The 26,446-nt window shown below is 41.3% G+C and overlaps 1 protein-coding gene across 2 annotated transcripts in view; it reads right to left on the bottom strand.

Moving 5' to 3' along the window:
- Nucleotides 1-26,446, bottom strand: part of WNT7B (Wnt family member 7B) — a 95,246-nt gene that overhangs the window by 40,679 nt on the left and 28,121 nt on the right. The window lies entirely within an intron of this gene.

Raw genomic sequence — 26,446 nt, 5'->3', positions numbered from 1 at the left:
TTGGTACTTTTGCTTCCAGTCCTACACAGAGCCATCAGCTGATGAGATGTGGAAAGCAAGACGTATTTAAAAGCAAAAAATAGAGATAATTGATTGTCTGCTAATCTCTGAAACTCATATCTGCTTTGAATGGCCTATGTAGATTCAGGCTCAGCATTTTAGTTACTGCAGCCAGTTCATCCATCCCTCATTTGAAACTGTTAAGCACAATTTAGAGAATGACTTGATGCTACCAATCCTCTTGCCCATTGTTACACTCAGAGTATTGAGTGATTAATGAAAGTTCACCAGCATAACTGCTTTTAGATCTGGCAAATATCATGGAGCACATAGGAGTGATCTTTAATACGTGCCATCCAGACTAGAAACATTTGTAGTTCTCATTCTTCAAGTATATTTTCAGAATTCATTATAAAGTTTGCATATAACTTGCACCTGCCATATGTTTTCACTTTAGTGCATTTATTTTTCATTTTTCAGCTCACTTTTCAACATCTTTACAGGCTACATTTTAAGTGGTAATATTTTGAAAAAATAAGACAACATGGGTACACGTTCAGTGATGCTTCAGGTCGCATCTACAGAGTACCAGCTAGGCCCATGCTGGGATGCTTCAACTGGCTCTGGACAAGCCAGCAGGAGCAAAGAGAGCAGTATGGCTGCGTTAGCAAAACAGGCCTTGCTCAGCATGGTGTGATGGACCCTGAGACTGCTACGCAACCAAAGCCTGGAAAAGCCCCTGCCACGCTGCCCAGCTGGCTGTCCTGCTCCTTGGCTGGCAAACTGGGGTGCCAAGAGCATCGCTGCTTCTCAGCACCTGCAAGGAAGTATCTCCACAAACCCTCTCCCCTCTTTAGCTTGGCCCAGCCTGGTATTGGATCATACGGGTAATTTCATTTTCCCATCAAATACTGTTGTTGACTGCCTCTGTAATGTAAAGATGCTTGCCCAGATCATGCTCCAGCACCTTGGGTTTAAGTGGAGTTTCACAGTAACAGAAGTCACCATATATAAATAGGTTAGTAACAGGATACAGACTGACTTCCCCATTACCTTCCTCTCCATCTTGAACACTGACTTAAGCCTTTCTTCTTAGTGTTAAAAATTTCCCACTGCAAATGCTTCTTTTGGAAAATGCTGACTAAACAAAATTGAACAATTTTATAGGAATTTATCAACTTCATTGCAAAGGTAACTGCAAAATTACATAAATGTTGCATTTCAATGAAATCAGAGTGTTTCATTTTGCCATTTCATTAAACTACAGTAAAGCCAGAGCAAAAAGGGTGGAATGAAGAACTCTTCCCTGGCCAAAATGAAATACCGCTTTTACTGTGGAATGGAAATTCCATGATGATTCACTCTGCCTTTAATAGGTATTTTTGCATCTTTTCCAAAGTTAACAATCCATGAGAAATTCACCAATTGTGTTTTTTTGTTTATGGCTTGAGGGGGGGTTATAGATATAGAGACAAGGTATTGCAAACACAGAGCATGCATGCCATGTGGTACTACCTATTAAACAAAAATAAGAACAAAATGTAGCTGCAGCTCCGACCACTCACAGTGTTTGGAGCAGGAGCGCTCAGACCTGTAGCTTTAATTCATGTTCCTCTGGGTACTGAGCAACAAAGCTGGAGCATCAATTGGAACCAGTGAGTCCCCAAGATTCATGCAGGTTTTGAGCTAAGGTTTTGTTTCTGGCCCACCTCTACTTAAACAACTGAATAAAATATTTAAATTATGATGTCTTTAAATCAGGACTTTCCACGAGATATGATAATCTTCAAAAAAACATGATGAGTTTGATGTAGAGATAATAAGATTCTCTGACCTTTACAATGGCATTTTATATATTAACTTATGGCTTCAAAAGTTAATGAAAATCACAAGGGAAAGTATCAATATTTAATTTTTTAAAAATCAGGCACTTCTCAGTACCGAAAAGTAAAAGTTTTGTTTTCTTTCATAGCTCATGGAGCTTTTACCTCTCTGACTTCAGTGACTTTCCACATCAAGTAGGAAGTACATGCTGAAAATGTTACAGTAAAACACAAAGAAAAGTATTTTTCCTTTATAGTTGATCTGTTGTATTCAGAAACATACACTCTTTGATGACTCTAAAATGCCAGAACCCTTTCCCAAATCATGTTAGGTCTGGCCCTTCCATGGTTTTAAAGTTACAACAAGGGAAAGATATCTTGTACAGAGTAAGTAACCTGAAGATGCCAGGGGGACGGGGGACTCTGCCATTACAGCTTAGTCCGTGATTCTTCTCCCCGAGGGAGGCTGAAGGGAACGCACAGCAGTGGGTCAGCTGAGGAAAAGGTGAATTTCTACAGCTGTTCTTCAGAGCAGAGCAACAGCCCGGGCCCCCTGGCAGCAACACCTCCCCGGCTCAGCACATGCAGCAGTTCTCCAGGTGCCTCTCAGGCTGTGCCCCAACCTTACCCCGTCCCCTCCACCTGGCTTTGCCTGGTTCTCTGGGACAGAGCAGGTGCCCAAGGGTCCTGCAAGACCTCCCCATTTCCCTTGCAGCAGGAGCTGCTTCAGACACTGACCCTTCTAGGAAAACCTAATCCTAAAGGAATCCGAGGTTAGATCCGAAGAAATAGACATGCACAAGCATTCAAAATTTAAGTTGATGCTCAACACACGTGCACAAGACATGCAGTTCTGGTCCCCTGGCTGCCCAACGGTCATTGACTTACTGAGGCCACATGACCAACTTACTGATAAAAATTACATATAAAAATTATTTGTATATGATATAAATATTTTTTTAAAAAATAGAAAATAAAAACACTGATAAAAGCTATGAGATAACTTTCTGACATCTTTTTTTTAAAAGTGCTGAGCCCCCACAGTTTCTACTATTATCTCAAGTCAAGCAGCAAAAACTTATGACTTTATGAAGGAAAGCAAGAGTTGGCTACAGTATCTACCCCACGTATAATTTTCAGTTTAGTTGCTTCCTCCGTACACATTGCTACTGTCTCATAATTAGGTTAAAGAGTGTATTCTTTGGTCTCCCATTGTTTTTGGAGCAGGCCTTGGTCAAAGTATTTTAATACAGTCGGTCAGTTTATTCATCCAGAAAATAAGCATGATCGTATCTGCCTCAGAAGGTATTGTGAGGATATCGTAATTATTATGTGTTTGTAAAGTGCTTTAAGACATTCCTCATTAAAATAATTAAACTGCAATTATTGGGGGTGGAGGGGGTCTTTTAGGTTTTTTATTATTTTTATTACTTCCAGGGACTTCCCCCTCTCTGGCCTGAACTTACCAGCATATTCCCTCAGACTTGTTTAGCCTACTTTTAAATTGTAACTATAATTTCAGTGCCAAAAGAAATGCTGAATCATGAAACTGAGGTTTTGGAAAACTTTATTTATATTAAAGAAATGCACCCAACAGCATTTCAAGCTTCCTCTCTGCTATTTCTTGCGGCGTCCCTCAGTTTGTGTGTCCATCACACATTCAAGAGGGTTGTGCTGTGCTCCTGCTCCTTGGCAGGTTGAAGGCTATATATTTTTTTTTTTACTAGATGGAGAATGTTTTGCTTTATAACTGTCAAAAGGCAGATCCCCCCACGCCACATTTTGGCATCTTCTCCCATCTAATCTTTCTCTGCGGTGCAAACTCCCTTGAGTCTTATCATAAGGAAATCCTGAGCGCGGCATTTTGTTAAGATTTCTGGTGCAGTTTATGGTAATTGTAACCATCCTGCACTGCAATGGCCCCCACGCGTGCGCTTTGGAGTTTTATGTTGGGTCATCCACATGGGTTATCCAATTAAACATCATCCACGTGGGTTATCCAACTAAACAGCATTAGTGGAATAATGTCACATTTCCTAAGCAATTAACAGTAGTGGCTGGCATATGGAGAGTCTTCCCCTTTCTTCATCACTTAGTCATTAATCCAAGGGAAACACCAGCACTGAAATGGAGCCATAGTTATAAACAAAGTTACATCCAAAGAAAAAAAAACACTGATCTAAATCCGGGCTTGGATAGGACCTTGCAGTTCAAACTTCCAACAAACTAAACCGAGGAGTGATGTTTTGGAAGGCTTCATTTCTGCATTAGGATCCTGAAATGTCAAGTTTTTCATTCTTTAAAAAAAATAACTGTAACTGCAGTCATACCAAGCAAAAGTTCATGGCAGTGGGAGACAAGTTTCAGCCTATTTTCTGAAATAATGCTTGTTTAATTATGCAAAGAAAGATGACTACTGTTGCAAAAAATGAAAATTCTCCCTCAAAATGTATTTCCTATTATAGTTGTGTCTTCTCTCTGGGACCTAAACAACTACAGCTTTCCTTTTCACAAAATTATGTGGAAAAATGGAAAGATCACAACGATTAAAATTACTATATATTCCAAATAATTCATAGAAGCGAAAGGTTTTTGAAAACACTTCAGAAATTAAACACTGAGGCCTAAAATCATGTGAGTTTTAAGAACATAAAATTTAATGCAGTATTGCTTGTCAGAAGAGAAATGTAATCCTCATTCATAATTTGCTTTCTTGAGTCTCTATTTTATATTTGCAAATGTAGGCATTTGCTTAACTTTAGCACATTAGTGATTTCATTGATTTCAAATGTTATCCTGTTCTTGCAGCTTCAGATGAACTTCACATATAGGAAGGTCGACACTTGAACTGTATTTTGTAGAGTCTTAGAGTCTTTGCACAAGTGGAAAATATATAAAGTAAATCCTTATAACGGACAGTTGTACAACCACATGCACTACATGAGGAAAATTCTAATTTTTACTGTTGTTAGAAGGATCTGAATTTTGACAAAATGATGAAATAGAACTGCCTACGTATAGATAAGTAGCAGTAACTACCCAGTCTTCAGAGTTGTCCCCAAGCTCCTGTACAGGCACAGATGTGTATTGAGATTTCTTCAAAGAGCTTAAAATTCAGTTCCAACAAATATATAACACAAGAGGATATAAAATAGAGAGATTAAACCAACAACACATTTCATACAGAAGAAGCACTTAACCAAGTCGATTTTAACCTTTTAATTAAAATAAATAAATTGCCCTAAAAATTCTTCTTAGCGATCCTTGTTCCCTGGGCAAATAACATTTTATTGCAGGCCAGGAGTGGCTTCAGGAGCTACACCTTCTCCTCCGACACCCTCACTCATTTGTATTCCTGGCTGCACAGCAGCACAGTGCATATTTCCCCTCGAGCCACCGAGCCAGCCTTACTGCAAGCCCTTTGAATAGGCGCCCGCAGGGTCACCGTGATCTCACCCCTAACCCTGCTACTTGATATTCACCTGAAGCTGCTGTTGGGCAGGGGGTTCATTTTCAGCAAGGAATGAAGGGATTTAGCTGCGCGAATCCCATTAGCAGCAGAGGAGCTGCACGGCTTCAACCTCGGCGCACGGTACCGAAAACTTACCCCACCGTCTCTGATAAAAAAATCCCCATAATGGATTCTTTGTTAGAAGGAGCCACCAACATATTTTGTGGTGACACTGCGACACATCTGAAACAGCACACCATTACCGAATGGGTTACTTAATTAAGAATTCCTAAGTAAATATTTTGAGCATACATCAGTTGCAGAAATTGGCAGGAGCGTCCCGGGCTCTGAATGACATCTGCATATGTTTAGGCTTTCAATTTTGTTTTCCACTGCCGGCTTTGGGAAATCATTGTTCGGCGCATGTGTTATTGAAATGGAAATCCAGTAGGGCTGCATGGTACTGTCCTGCGGTGCACTCGGCTCTGCTGGAGCTCCAAGCCGAGCCTTCGGACCCAGGGGCCATGGACAGCAACGTGTTCGCTTCCATCAAATGAAAGGCAGAGGTTTCTCTGAGGAGGTCACGCAAAAAAAGAGCCTGCTAGATTATGTAGTGCAATTGCTGGCATGGTCAAGAATGAAAGTGGTGGGACAGGTAAAGTTGAGGGATGACTCACACAAAGGCAGAGCGTGCCTCAGGCTAAATGCCTGCTTTAGAGAGGAGTGGGAACAAGGACCTCATCCCTGTATGCAATAGTGGTAGGGGGAACATCAGCAAAGCCTTGGATTCATGCCCTCCCCTGCCTGCCACCTGGGAGGCACAGGATGGCTGCTATGAAGCCAGCAGCAAATGATTAGACTTCAGGAGGAAGGAGGGGAGACATTGCCTAGCAGAGAGATGTCCCCAGGTCACAGCACTGGTGTGGCAGTGGCCTGCGTGCTGCCCCTAGGACCCACGCTCACAGGCTGCACAGCAGCAGCAAGCACCAGCTCTGACAAGGGGTGTCCTCAGGGCCTACACGTTTTCAGCTCCTTGGAGATGACACAGTCCCTGCTGACGTGGCATTTACCCGGCTAGTTTTCTAGTGTATACCAAAGAAAAGCTTACAACGAGTACCAGAAGCAGCAGTGCAGGTGTGAACATTATGAGACAAAATGGAGATAGTAAAAGCCCCATTACTCAACAGAGCACCTTCCTCTACAAGAAGGGTTTGTAGCTTGCACGGTGTCTTTAGTTGCTGTGCAAAACCATAGGATTACCAGTGGTCCTGAGCCTGAAATGGAGGATAGCTGGGGAGTGGTACTCACTTTGGCTTCCTAACGCAAGAAGCTCCAACTGAAGGCCCGGGAGCCTCGTCTAAATATCATTATGGCAGGGTAGGAGGGCTGGGAGTGGTTAGAGACAAAATTTGACTCTCTAACTCACCAGCTGTCACAGATCCCATCAGTGCTTGGTACCAGCCTTTCGCTAATTCTTACTGGTCATGCCAGAGCAAGAGACAGCAAAAGCATCTAAGATTCAGGAATATTTCTGACATGGTGTCTCCTGAGAATTATCCTCAAAATGACAACCCAATCTGATTGTAAGTTTACCCGTAGCTTATTTGATGCATGGCTGGTCCACTGTAATAATTTTTATTCATCAGCCAGTGAGGCAGCACTTGATATGTAACAGGATATCTTGAAGACCTGTTACATCTCTAGTTTACCTGTATTCAATTTTTTTACACCAAGGGAAGACTCATGGAAAACAGAAATGCCTCACATGCCTCATGTGTCTTATTGTATAGATCACACTGGCAAACTGGACATTTACATTTACGTTGGACATTTACTGTCTTACAGCAGGCATTCTGAATTTGCACGGCAAGCTACTATATAACAAGCTTTTTCTTTCTTGTCTCCAATCACGTTATTCTAGGGGCATCTTGTTATATAGTGGAAAACATTCACATCTTGTATATATAAAAATCAATAAAAGTAAAATAGGATGTTAAAATATCTGAAGTGTGGGAAACATTGATTCCAAAGCAATTTAGGTTTCAAGAAGCGTTTGGTTTGCTAAACCAGAGGAAACTGATAGGCCTGTGTTGGAAGCTGCAGGAAGGCAACAGCTCTCCTGGCATGCACGGGGCAATTTGTGAAAGGCTGGAATATTCCTGCTTTAGTCTTGCCAGTCATGAGGGTGGTGACACACACCGCATAATTGAACTTATCTGAGTAAGTTTAATGAAAAATGCTGTTGATATAAAATGATTTGATTCCTTTTAAAAACCCAGGACCTTATCAGATTTAGAAATCAAACTGAAGCACTTCTGTTTCATATGATTTTTTTCTTATGGCTATATAAACACAGTTAACAGGACCTAACATTTCAGTTCTGCAAGCATCCACACACCTCTGTTATGCCTTGCAAAGTACCAAGCAACTTCCACCATCAGTAACAAAAATGTCCATTCCTGAATGCCACGACGCCTGCTGAGCGCTTGCAGTTGGTATTGATGTCTAGCTCTATTATTTGCCTTCCACCCCATTTCTGTTACCCTTTAGCACTAGAAAGAGTCATGCTGATATCTAACAGAAAGTTACACAGTTGTTTGCTGAATAGTGATCCACCACAGTGGAAAGCAAAATTACCTTGCCGAATAACTGTGGTGGGATATTGCAGTTCCCCTGTGGGGGAATATAACTTTGAAATACCAAAACGGCTGGAAGAAATAAGCCGCAGATTTTCACTGTCTGCACAAAAACAATTCAATATTATGGAGAAATAAAAATTTCACACTTCAAGTTGTAAAATCCATGCTTTTTTGAAGTTTTTCGTATAGCAAATAAGAATGAATAAACTCTCTCCATCGCACATGATGTATGCACAGATATGGGCATTTTCCAAACTTTATTAATTCCAAGCCTTAATTAACCATAACTGGAGTGTATGTTTTGGCTTTGTCCAAAGTTTAGCAGACTGCCCTCCCCTGTGAAAAGGTTAAAAGGGGAAGAGAAAGATGAAATCTTTCAGGCAAAGTCCAAGACTTGGCAAGACCATACCCTGCTTAATTTGTGAGATCTGATGAAAGTGTGTCACAGTCATGATGTGGCTCTGAAACCGTGGTAAAACAGTTCTTATGCACAGAAGCATACATTCCTTGGTTAGCTTGCTCTAAAATGTCATTCAGTTAATAGCAGGTATGCATTTGTGGATTTTCGATCTTAAAGATGAACTGTTGGTGGAATCTATTTTAAAATATATGCTTTGTTATATTTTCCATTTAACATTTAAGTATATGATATATCTTAATTTTTTGGCTTTGCATGCACAGGGCTTCCATGGATATGATACAAAAATTGAAGAGGAAAGCATGTAATAGTGGGTCTACAGGAAAGGAAGATACCAAAAGGAAATGATCTGGCTTTACTGCTATGGTGGTTCAGGTAGGAACTCATTTTTGTTAGCCAAGAACTGAGCAGTCGATAAGAATAAATTCTGAATATCTGCTAATGAGCCATTATGTTGGAAAATTTAGTCTTTTGTGTTAATTTTAAGACTACACTGCAGTGGCTGTTAATCATGAGGATGAAAGCATGTACATGGCTTTAAGCTACACCTGAAAAGCCATACAAAGTAGTCTCAGAGGTCCTTTTAAGTGAGGAAGGTGGAGAGGCCATACTGACCCCACACACAATGTGCAATTTGGACTAAATGACTACTGGAAATTGCTATTTGTGCACAGATATATGACCACAAATCAACCTATCTGACTGGTCTTGAATTAGCAGCAGAAGAGAAAAAATTAAATTCACTTTGTCAGCGACATTGAATTTTATACACTGAATACGCCAATATACTCTGAGTCATGATTTATTTCTTCTTTTCCTTTCCTCACCACCATTTTCATGGTGGTAAATCTTTGCTAAGGCCATGAGATATCAGAATATGAGATTAAATAACATCCGCAAACAAAATTAAAACCGAAAACCCATAGGCTTGATGCTGTCAGTTTTACTTACTGGCCTGTTTCTACAGCTGGAATGGGTTCATTGCTCAAAACAGTGGCAGCGTTTGTTGTTCCCATCTGCTCTAATTGTCCCACTTAAGGCAAGACTGTTGTCTGCCAACACAGGGGATGAAGAGTGTAAAGCCTTCTCTTGATTTTTCTCTACAATTGATGAAGCTTTGGGATGACACACCATCAGGGGAAGGGCAGCCTCTCCTGCACAGGTGCGCAGGAGGGAAGGAAGCGAGTGTGACGACTGGGCGCATCCTTGGCAGCGCCCAAGTGTACCAGGCAGATCGTTGGCTCCTTAACATACTCTGAATTTGGCTGCAGAGCCTTGAGCCCTAGACTTTTTCCTCCTCAGTGGCCCACTTTCACCTTTCCCTCAAACTACACTAGCTGGTGTACACTCATTTATAGTGAACACGCTTGCATTGTTTCCAAGATGTGGGAAAAACTGGGAAAGAAACAAGAAGTCCCAGAAGCAGAAACCATTGACCTCTCCAGGTTTGGCATGTACGCAGGTATTCTTTGCCCTTTTTCAGAGCAACTAATTACATCACAGTTTCTCCCAGGTATCTGCTTTTGGAATCAAGATATTTTGTCTCTTCTAATATTTTTCTATTGATTTAGAGACCCCGCACCCACTCTGTGGTTAGCACTGTCATGTTGCTACCAGTAAGCAAAATGCCATGTCACATTACTCAGTGGCAGGTTGGCACAACCAGAAAGAGAGTCCACAGAAAATTATACAGGCACAAGCTGATGGAAGCAGCAGAGCGGCATCTGTTCGATTTTAGGTGACATGGCAGATACAGCCTCCCTCCTGTCCTTGGTGTTGGAGATGCAGAGTAGTTGCACAGCCAGCCCGCGTCTCAGACCGGGGTACTTCTGCACCATCACCCAGCCATGAGCTCAGCCTCATACAGACATACCCAGACTAGATTAAGGTGACCTGTCAGAAGTTGCAGTGTAACCACCGTAGACCTGAGATTGGCACGGGCTGATTGCCTGGCTACTTGTCCTGCTCCCGGGACAGGTTTGGCAACCAGGAGGTTGTGCTATGGCTAGACAGGTAGCTTTAAATGAGCTTACTAGGCTGGCTGCAACATGAGCATGCTCCTCAAACAGGGGTGCCCTGAAAGTCCCCTTCACCCTGCACAGCTCAGGTAAGATCTTGCAAAGCCTTGATTTAAAGCAGGAAAATGCTGTTAGGACCAGCATATTAAATAGAAGAGACCTATGACAGGTTTCAATATGTTAGATCCATAGTTGACACCCTTCATGCTTTCCTGGTCATATAGTCCTATGTGCTTCAGTGGGAAATTTGCTATTAAGCTGCAATTCAGCCCAAGTAAATGTATCAGAATATGTCCCTGGATGAAGACTTCATAGTAAACACCAAATCCCAAAATGAATCAAAGAGGTAGAAGCTTTGCACTAAGGCAGGTACCTAAGAAATACAGAGTGCAGAAATGCTGCATTTGGTAGGTTTTGTGTACTTTTAATAAATATTTGTCTAAAAGCAAAAGAAAAAATAATGCAGCATATTTTTGAGCAAATACCAAACTGAACTGCGCTTGTAAAAACATTTTTTTTAATAGCCTATTAATGTATTAACTAATCTTACCTTTTCTCTTCAGAGTCTGTTTGGTGACCTTTATTTCCCAGTGAGAAAGTTATTTGCAGCCTTTCTGCGCCTTCATAACCAACTGTAAGCAAAACTGCTTGCCACTTTTATGGAGCAGGCCTGCATTCCTTGCACCCAGCGAAACTCCCGCTGGCTCTTGATACTCATGCGAAGAGAAATTCTGATCCATCGGATAGATAATTTATGCTTAACTTCCTTACATGAATTATCCCATTGAAGTTGTGACACAGTTTGTCTACGTGAGGTTATTCACGTTAGTAAGAGAAGGAAACAGGGTTTGGTTGTTAGTACACTACAAGACTCATCAGGCCTTCAGATCTGTTCCCAGAAGCTGGACATTACTATAAAATGGCTGCAGTCTAAGAAAGCCTTGAGGGTAAAAAAAAAGGGTGGAACCCCTCCAAAACTGTAGAATATAAAAAATATATTTCCTATGCAGATTTCCAAACATTCAAAACATTATTGTATTCGGCATATGGGCTTTCTGCGAACAGAAACACTGTGTTTTATCATCTGAACTGTCAACAGTGGTGCAAAACAATGTAGCACCCAACAGGGCTGTCCATGAATTTCTAAGGTTTCTTTCAGCTGCTTATTTCAAAATTTTAATTTTGAATGATGTAAGAGCCATGGTAAACCACACAGTAATTTTTCTAGCTCCCTGGCTTGTTGAGCTTATTCCAGGTGTTCAGAAGGATTAGCAAAAGCCATTTTGAGTGGTTTTTCCAGAGGGAGTTTCTAAATTTGGGAGGCAGCCATAAAAATAGTGCATCTGTGTTATTATCCCAGTGGCCCATGTTGAATGTGTCCCTGGCTTTTTGCAAATCGCTATAAGCTTGTGAAAGCAGCTGGATGAAATACTTCTCCTCCTAAAATCTTCTCTCAAAAGATCACACACATGCAGACAATCATACACGTGCTAGCATTTACCTGCATTTTTGTTATGTTGTATATTGACCCCAATTTAGCTGCTTCTTGCCTTCAAACTGAAGATGCTGTTGGCTATGGGCATCTTGCATGCCTTTTTCCTCCAGTTCTCTTTCTAAATCTAATAATTTGAAGAAGTCCTTTTATGGCCATGTAATCCAAAGAGTGAACATATTTAGAGAGGTAAGTGATAATAAACGTTTGGGATTCACAGCTGAGCCAGCAGAGGTGGTACTAAAACAGCTGTGTAAAAATGAGGTGTAGGAAATCTATACGGTATATAGGTAGATGGTGTGGCACACACAGTGTCAGTCAGCGAGCACCCAGGGCAGGTTAAGCATGGCTTAACAGCTACATCTGAGCCACACTCTAGTCTTCATTTTCTGCCAGCCTCACACTCTTAGATAAAGCTTCCTTCACTGCTAACAAATACTTACTCTGTTTTTTTCCCAATGCTGTCATTCTTTTGCCACTGATTTTTTTAACCTTTTTACCCTTAAGTGCAACAGAAATTGATAGAGAAGTGTAACTGTTCTGTCTGAATTACATGTAACCATTCTAGAGAAGAAAAACTTAAACTAACAACAGCACCATAGACTATAATTAAGTCGTGAAACTATCAAATTTTCCTAAAAACCTACAACTTAAATATCATTAAGCCCTATGGCACTTTTACCCACTACTCAGAAAGTGAGGTTAGTTAAAAAGGATAGTGATTATAGCCAAGGATAGCCATGGACATGCTTTAAGGTGTGAAATCCACAACATGCATCCTTAGTTTCTCCCAGCGGTTACCCAGATGATGTGACATGCCTTTGTATATGGTGTTAAGCCAACCCTGGCAAAACAAAGTGCATGCCTAACTTTAAGCGTACCAGCAGAACACGTGCATCAAAGGATCAAAAAGTACATGCCAAAGCACTCTGTTGGACTGGCATCCGTATGTGCAGCAGTGTGCAGAGCTGGCCACTGTATGCTTACATTGAAAGGCTCCTGTTAGGATATTACAAGACCACAAATGCTGGAGACTAAATGAGCTGCATTCCCCGGAGAGAGTTTTGTGAGAAAGCAATGTGGTAATCATTTCTGTCTGAATGGTGATGGGAAGGCACAGTATTAACAACAGAAGGGAGTAAATAGGACAGAAAGTGACCTTGAGGAGACAGCAGTCCATCCACCTTGCCTGAGGCAGGATCAGCTACACCTTTCTGACTGCTGACAGATACTTACTACTATTTATAAAAACACCCTAACTTAATTTTCCCTAGATTTCTACAATTAAAACTCAGTGCTTCTTCTCTAATGCCCAGTGGAAACAGAATATTTTGTCCCCAGAGGGGACTTTTATAAAAGTTTTTTATAAATCTTCTGCAGAGCAAAACAGTCCTCATTCAACTTTTCCTCTGAGGCATGAGACCTCTGATCATTTCTGTCTCTCTCTTCAATGTTCCCTCCCACTGCTCCATGTTTTTCTGCACAAGAAGATAAACTGAATATCATGACTGGCACCGAAGGAAATACACTCCCCTCTCCTCCTCACAGGGATACAGTAATAAGATAACTGGTTTTACTACCCCACACATTTAGTGCCATTCTGGATGCCGCCTGCTACCCACTGATCCTGGGCTGCCCTTAGCTCTAATTTGGGCAATACCTCAATACAGGTGTGATCAGTGGGTATCTTTATATCACGCTCTTACCCTTCCTTGCTCACCAACATTGCATCCCAAACCAAACCCCAAAGTGTCCCTCCTGCCTTCATACCACAGTCTGAAAAGGCACATAGCAGAAAAGGCAGGAGTGCTGCTCCTCTCGGGTTTGGTCCAGCAGAGAGCTGTCCTGTTTGAGGGGGATGACTGACTCCACTGACTTAATTAAGGACCAGAGACCTCAGGCCATCTGTGATACTGAGGCTCCCTGACTACCCATGTTAGATTAACCACCACGCCCTGGGATAGCTGTAGGTGAGGGGGAATGAGCTGATTTAAGAAATCATTGGTATCATATTGAGAGTGGAACTTAATATATCGAGTGTATCAAAATCAATACTGGCTCAACACTGAGGTCTTCCTTTGTATCCTTCATAGCCGTAGAGGAGGAAAATGAAGCAAAACACTGCCAAATCTGAAAACAGGTACATGTGGAGGGAGGAGAGAAACAGCGTTGAGACCTGAAGTAAAGTGACTATTTAGTCCTCATTTTACAGTGAGTTTCCATTGCTTCTGACTTCTTCAGTTCCTGCATGGACCCAGTGTTAAGGCTATCTTGCAGCTGTGTCAAATGGGCCCTGCAAAAATATTTTGACTGCTTGAATTTGTGTCTCACCCTCTCATTAGTGGAACAGTAGCAGTTGTGCAATTAGCATCCAGTTATCAGCACTCCTTTAATTTGCAAATAAGGGGAGTTGCAGCATCTGAATTCAAAAACATGGGCAGATGGAGGGGAAGTACGGTAAAAAGTGTAGAAACACAATTTGCATAGATTATGCTTGATATTTACATTAAAGGTTTTAGTGTCTGAGACAGAGTAAACTCTGGCAAGTAAAAGTATCCTCAGTAAATACTTAAAATACAAAAAGGTTGTGTTTTAAAAACATCTATTTTAAGAGTCTTTAAAATATTGCATATGTTGGCTCCTACCGATACACAGTCTGAATAAATCTAAACCAAGTTCTGGTACAGTATTGAGTGGAACCATGGCACAGGAAACGAGTTTCCCAGTAAACCATAGCCAAAGTAGGCTTGACCTGTTTTGGTTTCATTGCGCTTCTAAGAATCGGAACAACTGCGCAGGAGAATTGCTCTAATCGGAGATCTGTGAACTGGTTAAGAGAAATGAGGTGGCATCACTTCCAGCCTTACTGGGTCATTCCCTCATGTCTCAAAACAAGGCCAAAGAAGTTTTTGTGGTAAAGAATGACATGTGTTGGAGAAAAAGTGTCTTTCAGTTGCAGGCTGAAATGCAGTCTCTCTTTGTTTAATTTCTAGGCCAGTCTGTATGCTTAAGGGGCTCTAGGAGTTAAGATTAAGAGTCCAAATCATTAGATGTTTCTGAATTTGCTATAATTCATGAATTTTCTATAGAATATGGTATAAAATTTTCTATCCAATACGGCTTTAAATAAACAGCTCTAGAATTAAGCCAGTGTTTACATTTTTTTATTCAACTTCTGAGCATTTCATCCCTAGTAAAAATCAAAGTGCCTGATTTTATTGGATTACCATTGTGTTATTCCATCAAAGTGAATCCTTAAACTCCAGTTTCTCTAGCTCACACACAAAGCATTTGTGCCATATCCTCAAGCTTTCCTAGCTTAGCCTATAGGATCCAGGATGAAAGTTTACTGTCATGGCAAAACAAACATGTAGCATGGGAAAGACATCACTGTAATACAAAATTGTGTGGAAGCTGAAAGCCTAAAGTAACTTTGAGAGCTGGGTTTTGGTTTCTTTGGATCTTTAATCCCCAGAATGGCTTGATTTTTTTGTCCAAATTGTTCACCCAGGTCTAATGACCATTGAACAGTCTAGCAGGCACTACACATGAGATAGGATTAGGAGGTCATGGGTTCAGTTCGTAAGTAGGACCACCGACCCCTGTCACAAATCTACTCAGTTGACAGACAATTCTTTGTGATGAGTTGGCCACCCATTTGGAGGGTCAACAGAAATCTCGCTTATTTTGAAAATTTGACCATGAGACACAAACTGCCTTTCTGTGTGGGAAAGCCCACCCCACAGACGCCCAGAAAAAAAATCACAGTTCCTGCTGTTCAAAATCTATCCTCCCAAGGCTCTTCCTGTGGTGGCTAGTGTTTTCCAAGCTGAGTGCTTTTGTTCTGACTTCTGGTTTGTTCTAAAAAATACTTACAGAGTGCTGCAAAAATCTTTATTTTAAAGGAAAAACATGTTGCAGTGAGTGAACACCATATGTATTTGTTCAGTAACTTTAATACAGAGAATGTTTTGAATGCTTTCACAAAAAATTATTTTATAATACCTTAATGCCATGTCTTATAGTATGCTTTAAGACTTAGACCTCTCTTAAGCATCTTGTTTGTTATGCTTCAAAACTTCCTGTTACCAGAAAGAAAAAAAAAAAATCCACAGCATTCTTTCTGTCTTACAGACGTACAAGAGTAAGAAAATCGCCCCTTTGGGGTTTTTTGTTTAGTGTTTGGAAAACTATAGCTTCATGAAGGATCTGATAACTAACCCATATGGTGCATGATCCTGATAAAACAATCCAAACATCACAAACCAACTCCCAAAAGCTAACAAGAATCAGCGTCTTTGTTGTAGAACAAAACAATGCGATCTCATGCTAACCCAAAATCCAGTTCCTCTGGAGATACCAAATGCCTAATTCACAGTGAAAATAGATGGTGATAGATGATGACGCATGCCCTACAGTTTGATGTTGCCTCCCAGAGATGAAACAGAGGGCTTGATCTCTTGTGGTGTGAAAAATTCTCTGGCATTTTTTGGAATCAGAGAACCGATGGAAAATCAGATAATTATACTTGCCTGTGTAAAATTCCTGTAAGTATTAACTATATATTGTATTCTCCTCTTTCTGTTTAAACAGTTTTTCTGCATTTGGTCTGCACAATGACCATCCTAATATTTTTCTGGTAAAGCTGGGGGCAAGAAACCTGCTGATTACTTGAGTAAATGTGATACCGTCTCCTGCTGAATGGCTGATATTTTCCAGTTCCGCACTGAATGATTCTACCTAGGAATTTAGACATGGTTTGGTATTTAACTCTATGGCCCAGTGGGATAACCCTGTGAATGTAGAACTGAGCACATGTGTCAGAGGCCATGCAACTGTTTTGGGACTCCTTCAGAAGGGACAGAAATACCATACATTCATGACTTAGTTTTATACAACGCATACAAAGTGTAGGTGTGTGTGTCTCTAACTCAGAAAGAAAAGGTGTATGATTTTGTGTGTTTGTTAGGATGCTTTCTGACTGGAGAAGTGAAATGATGCCAGGATGGATTTTGGACATAAGCTGCCACAGAGGAATTCTGCGTGGCAAAACAGCTGGCTTACAGTATGGCCAGACTTCTGAAATAAGCTTACTACTTTTGAACTTAAATCGTGTACTTTGAGGATCTCAGGGCTTTCTAGAAATGGCAGTGAATGAATCCACACTGCACAGAAGAGGATGATCACCCTTCTTGTTTTGCTAGTAGAGGAAAATGTGATTCACAGAACTGGAGACTTCAAACAGGAAGCTTGACATTATAATCATTTTTATACCATAGACCCTTTTTGAACCATAAATGTCATGATCAGTCAGTCCTCCAGCCAGTTTGGTTATTTAGCTCAAAACCACCCTTGTGCTATTTCAGTGAAAGACATAAAAGTTGACAGTCAATTTCTTGGTGAAGGGATTATTCTCAGTTCTGCCAAATGTTCAGCACAGTGTATCCTCCATCTCTACACAATATCACTGCATAAAACTCTAACACGGAGAAAAGTTCATCAAGAATAAGAAATGTTTCCAATGACAAAAAATCAGTCACTCAGAAGGAAAACGTAAACCCAAAAGAGAAATAAAATAGTTTGTGGTATAAGGTCCTAACACACTGCAGCCCACTAAAGTCACTTTTACTGACTGAAGTCTACAGCAAGACCTGGCTGAAATGCTAATAACTTCCAGGAATGAGATAGGAAAGACCAGAAAAAAAATTGAAATCTTGGGAGAAAGAGACCTCATAGACCAAACCTACTGCCCTCCATTGTTAGAGTGTCACCTATGTCCATAATGTGGTCACAGCTGTGACAGCAGCATGGGAAGATCTGTGCAAGAGACCAAGCAATGTAAAGAAGGCAGAAGGGAACGCAGTCTGGTCTGAAGAAGCTGTGCTTGGTAGGGCTGCTAGTCCATGCCAAGCACCACACTGCACTGCTAGTGGTACCCAAGCTAAGCAGGGTCTGGTGATACCAACAGCTGCAATATGCAAACATGGCAATAGTGATCCCAGAAAAGATGTGCACTACGGCAGAGATGATCGAGCTGCTAAACCTCAGATGACTTAGCGTGAGAAATACAGGGATTGCAAAGGAAAATAAAACTCTACATAGCCAAGATAAAAAAAGTGATAATTCAACAGCGAGTGCTTCCCTGATGGCTTTTTTCCAGTTACAGAAGAAATTCTCCTCCAGCTCTTCCAAGATATAGTTTGTGTATTTTTTAATTTGAGAATGAGAGGACAAAAAAAAAAATTGGCACATTTCTTTTGGTAGGTTTCTAGAAGCTGATGTTCTCCCTCCCTTACTTCCCTCTCCATACCCAATGACTGCAGTATTCAGTGCTGAACTGGAAAAATCTTCTCTGAGGGTGAAAAGGTAGTTCCTTTTCTATAACCATTCAGTTCTTGAATTCTGTGTAGAAACTGTCAACATGGCAATGGCAGATAATGGCAGCTGTGATGTTCTGGGCTACTGGAAATTATCCCAAGGCTGGTCAAACTTGGGATTATATTTGACTACAGCAACTTGTCTCCTTGGTCACTGATTCTTTGCAATGCCCTCATGTCTTCATGGGTTTAAAATTCTGCACCAAATACTGCACATTCCACCAATATCACCCGCACTTCACTTAATTCTGTGAACTCACACAGAAGTAAGCTAATATTTTCAAACTGTTTTTACTTCAAGCTAGAGGGGATGGAATTAAATATCCCTTAGTCTGAAGCACGGTAAACTGTTGAGTGGCTCTTACTTTTGTCTTATTGACAGACTGTCTTCCTAGTGGCTGAGATCCTTAGGTTTGATTGCAAGTTGTTGACTTGCAAGCTTACAGCTGTCCTGGCCTGTGTGAAGTCATAAGGGAAGTTGTGTAGAAAGCAGCCAGATTGTAACCTGACACTGGTATAGATGACTAAAAAGAAAACATGAAGAAGTAGATCCCTGTGAAGATCTTGTGAGTTACTGCAGCCAGGAATCGAAGCCGGACTTCTGTGATTTCTGTACAGCAACTTTATCAAGGAATGAAGTGTTGCTGCAGCAACTCTACATTTATCCATGCTACAATGTGTTAGTTTCCATTATTTTTTCTTAATTAGCATCAGCTGTCAGTGGGATCCAACATGTTCTGAACCTTCCTCTGAGCATAGTGACACATGGTACAGGCAAACCAAATCATTTTCAAACCTATCCTGTGTGAAATAAAGAAAAGCCTAGGGTCTCAAAAAATCGGGGACTGAAAATTCCTAGCAATAGCAATAGAGCAGTAGTGGTACTATTAGAAATGTGAATATGAGGCACAGAACTATGCAAAAAACTGCTTGTTTTGAATTTAAATGTGGCAATGAATCCAATGTATCTTCTGCTTCACAAAGCTTTTAATGGAAAAGCTGGAGAAGAATATCTTAAATGGCTCCCTACCATGTTAACTTAGTGAAATTTTTCACATGCAGTATCTTTGTCAAGCAAACTCTTACTCAGCTCCTCAGTGCATATTGAAACTTGCAGAATTACCTATTCCCTTTTGGGGTGGAGTGATTCCAACCATTATAGCACAATGTAAAAGGAAGGGATCAAAACCCCACACAGGAGTTTGTAGCAAATGGCTAGCTATAGTTTCCAATAGATGTACACCTTTAGATAGGATCAAAACCAAGTAGTTGCTGGACACTAGATTAAGTTTTGCTCGTTTTAGCTCTCTGCCTCAATATTCTCCACATTTTAGAGGCTTACAGCTTCTAAATGGCATGGGAAGCCTCCCTGACATATACGTAGTGCAGTATTTTACCACATTTACCTTCCTATTGTCTTTCTGAATGAGACACCATAGCACTATAATGTCAAATCAGGGAGATGATAGGTCAGATCATCCCATATGTTTAGGATTTGAAATGGCAATCTGAGACATTGTCCTCTGGAGTCACAGACTCATAGAAAATCAGGCAACCTGAGTCAGGTCTCATGCTGCTCTGTTCACATCTAGGGTATCAGCTCACTTCCCGTGTTCACAACCTGAGTCAGGTTTTGTGAGGGATGCATCAGAAAGGTGCAGGATATCAAGAGTTTCCTGGTCCTGAAGAGCAGCCTACACTTGCTCTCCTTGCTTACCTATTCTTCCAGGAGATCCACAGATGAGAGGTGGAGAGCCACTTCTCCAGTGGCTTGAATACTGGATCAAAATAACAAGATCTGGTCCTAGTCTTGGCTCTGGTTTGCTGTGTATCTTTGGGCAAGCCACTTCATTGCCTTGTGCTTCTTTTCTGCTTCCTTGCATTCATCTGTTTTACCTTCCTAGACAGTATGTGGGCCAGGACAGTAACTTGCCCATTCTTGTAATCTCTTCCACAGTACAGGCTCAGTACTAGGCATTAATTTAGTTGAAAAATTAATTAGAAGGCACATACCAACTGACTCCCACATAGGTACCACCAGTAACAAACAAGCTGACAGCAAAGGGAGGCACTAAAAAATTAGAGCACCATTATTTTTAGTGCTTCCTTCTGCCATCCAAATTATCCTTTTCAAACTCTTTTAAATGATCCTGATCATTTTTGCTGCAGTTGCTGTTATTCATTTGCATGCAAGAAAGATGTTAGGTTGGGATTTTGTTTTGTCTTTCTAGCTGCCCATAGGTTTCTTTCCTAGCTGAGCTGATGCTGTTGCCAAAGTAGTAATTCTAAAACAAACCATCCTCTTCACTTTTGCCAAACATATGTCAGTGTTTTCCAGCTGCAGAGAAGGTACTTGAGTGTAGGTATAGCAAATATTAAATGTCTCCTTCAAGTGGCTCAGCAATACCATCTTAAGGACCATTTTCAATTTCAGCTATGTTAAACAGACTAACACTAACTAACACGTTAGTTACATGCCTAAGATGTTAATGTTAGTTTGTGTATCAATTGTCTCCTACTAAAGCCAAGGAGGACATACTGAATATACTGTATTTCAAATTCTTACCATAGATGCAGCCCAAGTACAAATACAGCAGAATTTTTGTGAATTTATAAACACTGACTATGTTGATTCCCCACTTGGCAATAACACACCTCTTCTCTGCCTCGCTGTCCTTTCCTTCGTTGCTTGCTGCACATCCCCCTTGGTCTGGAGTAGCTGAGTTCCTACCAACAAACTAAAGCTACCCCACTGTGCCTCGGCTAGTGCAACCACGGGACGCCCATACCTCCACTGCCTCTCACTCTTGGAGGAACCAAGTGGCTGCAGGCTGCCGTCTAAAACTTTGTAACATCACCCAAGTCCTCTTTTGACCCCTAAAGAAGTCATGAATTACTCATCTGAGAAACCCAGATCTAAAGCACATGCCGGAAAGGATCCAGACTTTACCAAGCGCTTCCCAAGGTGAACAGCCCATCACTCCCCTTAGTGGTTCGCTCTAGTGACTCCTGCTGTAATGTTTGCTGTCATACAAATCTGAATGATTCTGTTTTCAGCTTCCAGTCATTGATTCAGACACTAACGCTTGTCACAGAAGAGCAAATGACAGCCAAAAAGAAAACGGAAACCTCTGCACTACGAAATTTAGTTCTGTCCTATGATGCTGACAGTAGCATCCTAAGATCTAGTTGCTTTCTCTTTCTTCACTAACCAATCTCACTGCTTTTCCTCGGGGTAGTTAAATGGTGAGATAGTAAATTTAACCCATTGCTTCACGTGACTTAGGTTCTTCCCAGCTGCCCACTCTCTTTGGGTGTTCAAAGGCCAGAGGGTACTACAGTGCTCACTCTACAAGTTTAGCCACAACCTATGGGCCTCTCAGAGGGCAAACTCTCACCTTTCCAGGCCTGCATCTTGGCCTTGGAGCTAACAGTGGAAATAATAGGGATGTTAATTACTGCTAGTTACAGAAGTGGCTTCGTGGGACCCATGGGGGAGCTGCTGTCAAGCCACAACATCCATTTTCTCCTCAACCACCCAGCAGCTGTGGTGTGATGATGTCTTCCAACTAATGCTGCTCTAGACAGAATTTGGGCTGATCACTGCGAAGCTGGGAGATCTCTGTTCCGTGAGCTTTGGTCAACCTCAGGCCACGACTCTTCTATTCAGATGTATTCCACAATATTCTGCTTCTGCTACCACCCTTCTTCATTTACCCTGGCCTAACACAGCCAAGCTGGTTTGCAAGCTGCACCTTTTACAAGTTTTTTCTTTAGAAAAAACAAAGCAAAACCAGAAATTGCTGGGGTTGATTTTTCTTTCAAATAATAGTTAACTCCACCTTTGTTACAGATACCTGTGCACACACACACGCATACACACATACTTATGCTCACACACACCCAGCCATTCACCTTGCTTTCCTTCTCTTGCAAAGTGTAATCAGCTGTAGAAATTACAGTGTGTTCTAATGTCTTTATCTAAAAATACAGCTTGTTTTAATAAGACCTAGAGTTTAAGAGTTAGGATGGATTTAACCAAGAGCCTATAAACAGGGTGCAGTCTTCAGCAAACTGCTGTGTGAAATTATCACTTAGCAATTTTCTGTCAGCTATGTGGCAAAGTTTTAATTTGCCCCATGAATGCTTCTGTTTCTTTGGTAAGACACAAAGTAGGTCTTTTTTTGCCCTGCAAAGGCATCCAAATATGTCTCTTCATCTACTGAGTTGTTGACGCGAAAGAGTCCAGCATAATAGGCCAAGTCGACGTATCTCTTCATTGTGAGTAAGGCTAGCAGGATTAACCTTCCAAAATGAAAGGGGTGCAATAAGCCAAATATCAAAGTCATTAGAGTAATATGAGGGATGAATTCGGGAATGCCTCTAAAATCCCAAACTGTAAATTCTAGGATTTAACAGGCTTCAATTAATTTGTTAATTTAAAAGTGAGTGAGCCAATATATTATGATACATCATAGAGGAAGTCTTAGAAAATCAAATATGGAAAGAACAGTTCTCTAAAATAAAAAAAAAAAAAAGACAATTTACCTCAGGGTTTCATGTCCTGGTTCATTCTATCAGTCTTTCCATTTAAACCACTGTAAGCATATATAATATTAACTGATAGAAAGCAACTCTACACTAACATTTTAAGGTCATGAGGTCAAGCACTTGTAGGAAATGCCAGAACGAGGACTGACAGTGAAATTTTAATTCATCTGTCTTCTGTGTGTGCACAGTGATACAGCCTGCAGTTCAAAGGCAATACAACCTTTTTTTCCACAGGACCCTCTCCTCCACTTAGTGCACAGGGTGGATGCACTCCCTTGATGAGAAATTGCTCTGTCTTGCTTTCTCCTTGTTCACTGTGCACACCCCAGGCTTTATTAGCGCTTCAAACTCCATTTTATTGATGAATTCTGAGCTTGACCTTGGCTTTTGTATAGTGCTGATCAATACAATGTGTGAGAGGATAACAGAAAAATCATTTCATAATACCCCTTTGAGGAGAGGAGACATGATTCCTCCCACCTTAGAAATTTAGCAAGATTTAGCTATGAAGTATTCACCGATCCAAGGAGTTCAGTTTGACAACTCTTAGGACACCAGCCTTCAAAATATTTTTTTTGTCTGAAACACTGATCCTTCTGACTTCTGCTGCAGCTGGGATTGCTCCCCACTTCAGCAAGTCACATCCTGGGAACCTGAATCAGGCAATCAAATACAGGGAACAGCTACTACTAACCTTAAAAAAAAAAAAAGTTTAAATGACTCAGCTAGCAATACACAGGCAGTCGTGCCAGGGGAAGGAACAGGACATAGTTCCTGATAGCAACACTCAAACGCTTGACCCACAGGACCCTCCCGCTCCACCCTGGACAGCCTGTGCTCAATCACAGCCCCTGGAGGAAAGCCCACCGACCCAAAGTCGCTCTAAGTAAATGCCCCAGAGCATGCATTCCTGAGGCAGGCATCCTGTAGAAAAATGTGACTGTGAGTTAAAGATCACATACTAATGCACACTTAGGTGGGAGCCACACTCAGGATCCATTGGCAGTTCTCAGGAAAAAAGAAATAACTACTAAACTGAAATTTTAACCCAAACTTGGAGCTTTCAAGTGTCAAATTTGGACATAACTCCGATACCAATTGCAAGTTCCTGTTCAAGAGCACTCTAGAGAGAGAAACAGTCATGAAGGTCAGGGCAGTATCCTTTTCTGTAGCCTCTTTCTAGGAGTCTTCTGAACTGTCTGAAATTACTGAGGTAGTCACAGAACAGGGAAAGTCTCGACACCAAATTAAATGTATAACAATCCCTCCTATAATTTCAGATAAAAATTCTCCCTCCCTGCCTTGGCTTATATGCATAGTCCTAACTTATATCAGCTATGGCCCAGTTTCTCACCCTTACATCCATTCTGAATTGCGCTCTACTTAACCTGTAGATGGAACCACCTGAGAAGGTTTAGACTCCAGCATTGACAATTATATTTGAAATGCACTGCAATCTGTCCTCTAGAAAAGGAAAAAAAAATAAATCACTTCTGCATGTGTGGAATGTCCAAAGTTTAGGCTTTATTTTATAACATTCTAAAAGAGTCAGAGAACTCTGTATTTTCCTAGGCGTTGTACTGCTGCCTTACCTTCAAAGATGCATTTCTATCATTTTTTTCACAATGTCTTTTTTGTTATTAAAATCAAAAAGCTATGTAAGAAGATTGTTATAATGCTTATCATTTCCTTCACCGTTCAGTGCATTTTCTGAAGAAAGAAGAAAAATGAATCATTGACAGGCTATTGCACCCCACAGGGCAGGCCCTTGTGAGAGACAATGTTGTGAAGTAAAAGTAGTAAATCGTGATCTCTGCATTGACAGAGCTCCCAAAAGCAACTTTCAGAGTTAAAATATTTCTGCATAGATCGTAAGCCTCGCATTTCAGTGCCATCTGAAAACCAAAGCAAGCAAGACACATAAAACTGAAAGGAAGCAGCACTTAAAAAAAAAAAAAAAAAGTATCATGCAATGCTTTTTGTGCAAAACTTATGGAGTTATGGAAAGAAAAGCCACTAGAATAAAAGGGTTTTTCTTGTATTGTTCATGCATTCTAGCACCCTTTTAATAAGAGATTACCGGGAAAAACAACACAGCATCTTTCTGGAAAAGCTAATCATCTGATCTTGTTGTCCATGCCACATAATTGCTGCTAATCCGTATTCCATTATGTCATGCTCCACAATACCCCTTCCCTTGCATTCACAGTCCTGTTATCTCTTTTTCCTCCACTCACATCTTCTTCTCTGGTCCTTCTAACCACAGGAAACAGTTTTCATTTACTACTTTCTGAGAGTTCGCAGTTGCTAAAACCTCTTTGGTATTTATGATAAGTATTAGTATCTATAGGATTGACTTACACAGCAGCCCTCTGCTCTTTCATGCTATTTGCCTTCCACCTACACTCTCTACCTTCCCATATTTGAGCTCACTTCTCTTTCTCTTTCTCTCTGTCCCTCCCTGTGACTCATTCTTGCTGCCTGGAAGTCCCAAGCACACTTCGGCAGCTCTAGAGATTGTGTTACCTCTCCCCGAACTGCTGCTGAACCCCTTACCTGAATTAGAAAACAGGTTTGCTCTGCCTCCTCCTCAACTGTACGTTGCCCATGGCGCTGATAACCTGTAACAAAGGCTGAGAAGTTTTTTTTCTTCAGGAACAGTGGTGTGTTGGTGTAAGTGGGTCTTCACTATCCCACCTTCAAAGAAATGCTGCTATCTATCAGTGCCATCACCCTACTCGGTCTAACAGCCTAAAGAAGGATGCCACTGCTGCAGCACCTCAGGACTATTTTAATTTATGAGGGGCTTTTACAGCTCCCATTCATCAATCCGAAAATCCATGCAGCACAAAGACTGCCAGTGCTGCACTCTTCCTTACACTACTTGTGACCCACGCGTATCATGGGATCATGAGCACAGAGCAGAGTTTGGTCCTCTGCCTCTTTAGCATCCATCCCATTTGCCCCCTTCTAACTCTTTTGCATCTCAGCATTCAGGCGCCAGGCTAGGTCTAATTCATTTTAATGGGAATTAAACAAAGATGGTTGGTAGCCTTCTTCACTGGGCCCCATTTTCTGTGCCATTCACAGTGCTGCCAGAGGTGCCTGAGTTAGGAAATCAGGCGCCCCAGGTTCCCTCTACCATCAAGGAAAGAGCCAGCCACCTCCCAGGATGATTCAGAACGGAGGTGGATTTTCTCCATTAACTATAGGAGGCACCCAGGGAGACCAGACTCCTAACTTGAGAGCCTCTCCTCATTGCCTAAATTTGGTTGTATGAATCCACCTCTGCATGTTGCTGCAGATAAACATTCAAATGGATTGCAACACGCTGCTGCCTTTCACAGCTCCTTTTGTTCTTCTCTTTGTCTACCTCTTATCATGGAGCAATTGTGGTTTCCACATATTGAATTTTTCAAAGGAAAAATCCTACACACAAATATGTACTCCAGTCGACTTTGAAAACAACTCTGGATATTAACACCGAGGCCAATTTTCTGCCACTCTGCAGCGAGTCATCTCTGAGGAGCCACTCTGGTATGCCTTGGCTTTAACAGGAGCTACCAAACATGAGCAGAAGCTGCGGTATCTGCCATCCTTCTGGGCCACACGTTAATGCTCGGTGTGCATTATCAGCCACTCCTGGGCTTGATCCAAAGCCTATTGAAAACAGCAGG

This window comes from Gymnogyps californianus, chromosome 1, assembly GCF_018139145.2.
Source record: "Gymnogyps californianus isolate 813 chromosome 1, ASM1813914v2, whole genome shotgun sequence".
NCBI lineage: Eukaryota > Metazoa > Chordata > Aves > Accipitriformes > Cathartidae > Gymnogyps > Gymnogyps californianus.
This window is presented reverse-complemented; position numbering and strand designations above follow the sequence as displayed.